Raw genomic sequence first — 7,500 nt, 5'->3', positions numbered from 1 at the left:
ACATCACATCATTATGACAGTCAACAGAAGCTCTGGTCTACAGTAGTCTGGAGGACAGCTCTTCTCACATCATTAGGACAGTCAACAGAAGTTCTGGTCTACAGTAGTCTGGAGGACAGCTCTTCTCACATCATTAGGACAGTCAACAGAAGCTCTGGTCTACAGTAGTCTGGAGGACAGCTCTTCTCACATCATTAGGACAGTCAACAGAAGCTCTGGTCTACAGTAGTCTGGAGGACAGCTCTTCTCACCACATTATGACAGTCAACAGAAGCTCTGGTCTACAGTAGTCTGGAGGACAGCTCTTCTCACATCATTAGGACAGTCAACAGAAGCTCTGGTCTACAGTAGTCTGGAGGACAGCTCTTCTCACATCATTAGGACAGTCAACAGAAGCTCTGGTCTACAGTAGTCTGGAGGACAGCTCTTCTCACATCATTATGACAGTCAACAGAAGCTCTGGTCTACAGTAGTCTGGAGGACAGCTCTTATCACATCATTATGACAGTCAACAGAAGCTCTGGTCTACAGTAGTCTGGAGGACAGCTCTTCTCACATCACATCATTATGACAGTCAACAGAAGCTCTAGTCTACAGTAGTCTGGATGACAGCTCTTCTCACATCACATCATTATGACAGTCAACAGAAGCTCTAGTCTACAGTAGTCTGGAGGACAGCTCTTCTCACATCACATCATTATGACAGTCAACAGAAGCTCTGGTCTACAGTAGTCTGGAGGACAGCTCTTCTCACATCATTATGACAGTCAACAGAAGCTCTGGTCTACAGTAGTCTGGAGGACAGCTCTTCTCACATCATTATGACAGTCAACAGAAGTTCTGGTCTACAGTAGTCTGGAGGACAGCTCTTCTCACATCATTAGGACAGTCAACAGAAGCTCTGGTCTACAGTAGTCTGGAGGACAGCTCTTCTCACATCATTATGACAGTCAACAGAAGCTCTGGTCTACAGTAGTCTGGAGGACAGCTCTTCTCACATCATTATGACAGTCAACAGAAGCTCTAGTCTACAGTAGTCTGGAGGACAGCTCTTCTCACATCACATCATTATGACAGTCAACAGAAGCTCTGGTCTACAGTAGTCTGGAGGACAGCTCTTCTCACATCACATCATTATGACAGTCAACAGAAGCTCTGGTCTACAGTAGTCTGGAGGACAGCTCTTCTCACATCATTAGGACAGTCAACAGAAGCTCTGGTCTACAGTAGTCTGGAGGACAGCTCTTCTCACCACATTATGACAGTCAACAGAAGCTCTGGTCTACAGTAGTCTGGAGGACAGCTCTTCTCACATCATTAGGACAGTCAACAGAAGCTCTGGTCTACAGTAGTCTGGAGGACAGCTCTTCTCACATCATTAGGACAGTCAACAGAAGCTCTAGTCTACAGTAGTCTGGAGGACAGCTCTTCTCACATCATTATGACAGTCAACAGAAGCTCTGGTCTACAGTAGTCTGGAGGACAGCTATTCTCACATCACATCATTATGACAGTCAACAGAAGCTCTGGTCTACAGTAGTCTGGAGGACAGCTCTTCTCACATCATTATGACAGTCAACAGAAGCTCTGGTCTACAGTAGTCTGGAGGACAGCTCTTCTCACATCACATCATTATGACAGTCAACAGAAGCTCTGGTCTACAGTAGTCTGGAGGACAGCTCTTCTCATATCATTATGACAGTCAACAGAAGCTCTGGTCTACAGTAGTCTGGAGGACAGCTCTTCTCACATCATTATGACAGTCAACAGAAGCTCTGGTCTACAGTAGTCTGGATGACAGCTCTTCTCACATCATTAGGACAGTCAACAGAAGTTCTGGTCTACAGTAGTCTGGAGGACAGCTCTTCTCACATCATTATGACAGTCAACAGAAGCTCTGGTCTACAGTAGTCTGGAGGACAGCTCTTCTCACATCATTATGACAGTCAACAGAAGCTCTGGTCTACAGTAGGCTGGAGGACAGCTCTTCTCACATCACATCATTATGACAGTCAACAGAAGCTCTGGTCTACAGTAGTCTGGAGGACAGCTCTTCTCACATCATTAGGACAGTCAACAGAAGCTCTGGTCTACAGTAGTCTGGAGGACAGCTCTTCTCACCACATTATGACAGTCAACAGAAGCTCTGGTCTACAGTAGTCTGGAGGACAGCTCTTCTCACATCATTAGGACAGTCAACAGAAGCTCTGGTCTACAGTAGTCTGGAGGACAGCTCTTCTCACATCATTAGGACAGTCAACAGAAGCTCTAGTCTACAGTAGTCTGGAGGACAGCTCTTCTCACATCATTATGACAGTCAACAGAAGCTCTGGTCTACAGTAGTCTGGAGGACAGCTATTCTCACATCACATCATTATGACAGTCAACAGAAGCTCTGGTCTACAGTAGTCTGGAGGACAGCTCTTCTCACATCATTATGACAGTCAACAGAAGCTCTGGTCTACAGTAGTCTGGAGGACAGCTCTTCTCACATCACATCATTATGACAGTCAACAGAAGCTCTGGTCTACAGTAGTCTGGAGGACAGCTCTTCTCATATCATTATGACAGTCAACAGAAGCTCTGGTCTACAGTAGTCTGGAGGACAGCTCTTCTCACATCATTATGACAGTCAACAGAAGCTCTGGTCTACAGTAGTCTGGATGACAGCTCTTCTCACATCATTAGGACAGTCAACAGAAGTTCTGGTCTACAGTAGTCTGGAGGACAGCTCTTCTCACATCATTATGACAGTCAACAGAAGCTCTGGTCTACAGTAGTCTGGAGGACAGCTCTTCTCACATCATTAGGACAGTCAACAGAAGCTCTGGTCTACAGTAGGCTGGAGGACAGCTCTTCTCACATCATTAGGAGAGTCAACAGAAGCTCTGGTCTACAGTAGTCTGGAGGACAGCTCTTCTCACCACATTATGACAGTCAACAGAAGCTCTGGTCTACAGTAGTCTGGAGGACAGCTCTTCTCACATCATTAGGACAGTCAACAGAAGCTCTGGTCTACAGTAGTCTGGAGGACAGCTCTTCTCACATCATTAGGACAGTCAACAGAAGCTCTGGTCTACAGTAGTCTGGAGGACAGCTCTTCTCACATCATTATGACAGTCAACAGAAGCTCTGGTCTACAGTAGTCTGGAGGACAGCTCTTATCACATCATTATGACAGTCAACAGAAGCTCTGGTCTACAGTAGTCTGGAGGACAGCTCTTCTCACATCACATCATTATGACAGTCAACAGAAGCTCTGGTCTACAGTAGTCTGGAGGACAGCTCTTCTCATATCATTATGACAGTCAACAGAAGCTCTGGTCTACAGTAGTCTGGAGGACAGCTCTTCTCACATCACATCATTATGACAGTCAACAGAAGCTCTGGTCTACAGTAGTCTGGAGGACAGCTCTTCTCACATCATTAGGACAGTCAACAGAAGTTCTGGTCTACAGTAGTCTGGAGGACAGCTCTTCTCACATCACATCATTATGACAGTCAACAGAAGCTCTGGTCTACAGTAGTCTGGAGGACAGCTCTTCTCACATCACATCATTATGACAGTCAACAGAAGCTCTGGTCTACAGTAGTCTGGAGGACAGCTCTTCTCACATCACATCATTATGACAGTCAACAGAAGCTCTGGTCTACAGTAGTCTGGAGGACAGCTCTTCTCACATCATTAGGACAGTCAACAGAAGCTCTGGTCTACAGTAGTCTGGAGGACAGCTCTTCTCACCACATTATGACAGTCAACAGAAGCTCTGGTCTACAGTAGTCTGGAGGACAGCTCTTCTCACATCATTAGGACAGTCAACAGAAGCTCTGGTCTACAGTAGTCTGGAGGACAGCTCTTCTCACATCATTAGGACAGTCAACAGAAGCTCTAGTCTACAGTAGTCTGGAGGACAGCTCTTCTCACATCATTATGACAGTCAACAGAAGCTCTGGTCTACAGTAGTCTGGAGGACAGCTATTCTCACATCACATCATTATGACAGTCAACAGAAGCTCTGGTCTACAGTAGTCTGGAGGACAGCTCTTCTCACATCATTATGACAGTCAACAGAAGCTCTGGTCTACAGTAGTCTGGAGGACAGCTCTTCTCACATCACATCATTATGACAGTCAACAGAAGCTCTGGTCTACAGTAGTCTGGAGGACAGCTCTTCTCATATCATTATGACAGTCAACAGAAGCTCTGGTCTACAGTAGTCTGGAGGACAGCTCTTCTCACATCATTATGACAGTCAACAGAAGCTCTGGTCTACAGTAGTCTGGATGACAGCTCTTCTCACATCATTAGGACAGTCAACAGAAGTTCTGGTCTACAGTAGTCTGGAGGACAGCTCTTCTCACATCATTATGACAGTCAACAGAAGCTCTGGTCTACAGTAGTCTGGAGGACAGCTCTTCTCACATCATTAGGACAGTCAACAGAAGCTCTGGTCTACAGTAGGCTGGAGGACAGCTCTTCTCACATCATTAGGAGAGTCAACAGAAGCTCTGGTCTACAGTAGTCTGGAGGACAGCTCTTCTCACCACATTATGACAGTCAACAGAAGCTCTGGTCTACAGTAGTCTGGAGGACAGCTCTTCTCACATCATTAGGACAGTCAACAGAAGCTCTGGTCTACAGTAGTCTGGAGGACAGCTCTTCTCACATCATTAGGACAGTCAACAGAAGCTCTGGTCTACAGTAGTCTGGAGGACAGCTCTTCTCACATCATTATGACAGTCAACAGAAGCTCTGGTCTACAGTAGTCTGGAGGACAGCTCTTATCACATCATTATGACAGTCAACAGAAGCTCTGGTCTACAGTAGTCTGGAGGACAGCTCTTCTCACATCACATCATTATGACAGTCAACAGAAGCTCTGGTCTACAGTAGTCTGGAGGACAGCTCTTCTCATATCATTATGACAGTCAACAGAAGCTCTGGTCTACAGTAGTCTGGAGGACAGCTCTTCTCACATCACATCATTATGACAGTCAACAGAAGCTCTGGTCTACAGTAGTCTGGAGGACAGCTCTTCTCACATCATTAGGACAGTCAACAGAAGTTCTGGTCTACAGTAGTCTGGAGGACAGCTCTTCTCACATCATTAGGACAGTCAACAGAAGCTCTGGTCTACAGTAGTCTGGAGGACAGCTCTTCTCACATCATTAGGACAGTCAACAGAAGCTCTGGTCTACAGTAGTCTGGAGGACAGCTCTTCTCACCACATTATGACAGTCAACAGAAGCTCTGGTCTACAGTAGTCTGGAGGACAGCTCTTCTCACATCATTAGGACAGTCAACAGAAGCTCTGGTCTACAGTAGTCTGGAGGACAGCTCTTCTCACATCATTAGGACAGTCAACAGAAGCTCTGGTCTACAGTAGTCTGGAGGACAGCTCTTCTCACATCATTATGACAGTCAACAGAAGCTCTGGTCTACAGTAGTCTGGAGGACAGCTCTTATCACATCATTATGACAGTCAACAGAAGCTCTGGTCTACAGTAGTCTGGAGGACAGCTCTTCTCACATCACATCATTATGACAGTCAACAGAAGCTCTAGTCTACAGTAGTCTGGATGACAGCTCTTCTCACATCACATCATTATGACAGTCAACAGAAGCTCTAGTCTACAGTAGTCTGGAGGACAGCTCTTCTCACATCACATCATTATGACAGTCAACAGAAGCTCTGGTCTACAGTAGTCTGGAGGACAGCTCTTCTCACATCATTATGACAGTCAACAGAAGCTCTGGTCTACAGTAGTCTGGAGGACAGCTCTTCTCACATCATTATGACAGTCAACAGAAGTTCTGGTCTACAGTAGTCTGGAGGACAGCTCTTCTCACATCACATCATTATGACAGTCAACAGAAGTTCTGGTCTACAGTAGTCTGGAGGACAGCTCTTCTCACATCATTAGGACAGTCAACAGAAGCTCTGGTCTACAGTAGTCTGGAGGACAGCTCTTCTCACATCATTAGGACAGTCAACAGAAGCTCTGGTCTACAGTAGTCTGGATGACAGCTCGTCTCAAACTCTTATTCCATGTTATACCATTGTTGAATACTCGTTTCTGATTGGCTTGAAGGGGCATTCTAGAGCGTGTGTTATTTCCATCCTTTATGCACTGCAATAATCAATGACTTTGACGTTCCTTTTTACACGGTATATTTTTGGGTCTGTTTATGAAAGCAGCAGTCGAATTGAAAACATTATTGCCATGGTTAATTAAATTCGATTTTCATAATAGCAAGCTAGGACCGATGGTTCGGCTAGCTGCACTAGCAAGTCTGTTCGGTTACCGCGGCAACCGCTGTAGCTATGAGGCAAAAAACTTGCTAGCGACTGCAAGGGATGACGTCTCATTTCTACTGGCAGATTGATACATTCGGAGCGGCAGAAACATGTTAAATTCTGAAAGAGATAATCAACTCAGAGCTTTGTGTTCTCTGGAAAACAACCCAACAGCGCTAACACCGCTTCCACGGCATTATTTTCCAGAGAACACAAAGCCCCTCGTTGATTATCCCTTACTGAAACAGAAGAGAGAGAATGAGAGAAAAGGAAGGGAGAAGATATGTTGTTATGGAGGGACGAGGGGTGGAGAGAGAGGGACTTTTATACTAGTTTTTCTCAGTGTGTGTGTGTGTGTGTGTATCTTGCCCACCTGCCTTCTCTGTCCTCGTAGCTTTGTGTGTCTGTGTCTCTGCACATGTGCGTGGGCCTGCTGAATGGTGGCCTGTGGGCTTGTGAGCCTACGTGTTTGTGTACCTTGCCCACCTCCCCACTCTGTCCTTATAGCTTTGTGTGTTAGTGTCTCTGCATGCTTGCCAGTGGGCTTGTGGGCCTACGTGTGTGTGTGTGTGTGTGTGTGTGTGTGTGTGTGTGTGTGTGTGTGTGTGTGTGTGTGTGTGTGTGTGTGTGTGTGTGTGTGTGTGTGTGTGTGTGTGTGTGTGTGTGTGTGTGTGTGTGTGTGTGTGTGTGTGTGTGTGTGTGTGTGTGTGTGTGTGTGTGTGTGTGTGCACTCTTATACTTCTTCAGATTAATTGTAAAAATAAGTTAAGTCCTTACAGGGTAATGGAGTATTGAAGGCCTGTAGATGAACCTGACAGGGTGATGTAGTGTTGAAGGGATATAGATTAACCTGACAGGGTGATGTAGTGTTGAAGGGATATAGATTAACCTGACAGGGTGCTGTAGTGTTGAAGGGATATAGATTAACCTGACAGGGTGATGCAGTGTTGAAGGGATATAGATTAAACTGACAGGGTGATGTAGTGTTGAAGGGATATAGATTAACCTGACAGGGTAACAGAGTGTTGAAGGGATATAGATTAACCTGACAGGGTGCTGTAGTGTTGAAGGGATATAGATTAAACTGACAGGGTGATGTAGTGTTGAAGGGATATAGATTAACCTGACAGGGTGCTGTAGTGTTGAAGGGATATAGATTAACCTGACAGGGTAACAGAGTGTTGAAGGGATATAGATTAAC

Source organism: Oncorhynchus gorbuscha, unplaced genomic scaffold (genome assembly GCF_021184085.1).
Source record: "Oncorhynchus gorbuscha isolate QuinsamMale2020 ecotype Even-year unplaced genomic scaffold, OgorEven_v1.0 Un_scaffold_824, whole genome shotgun sequence".
Lineage (NCBI taxonomy): Eukaryota > Metazoa > Chordata > Actinopteri > Salmoniformes > Salmonidae > Oncorhynchus > Oncorhynchus gorbuscha.
The sequence above is the reverse complement of the archived record's forward strand: the minus strand, read 5'-3'. Positions refer to the sequence as shown.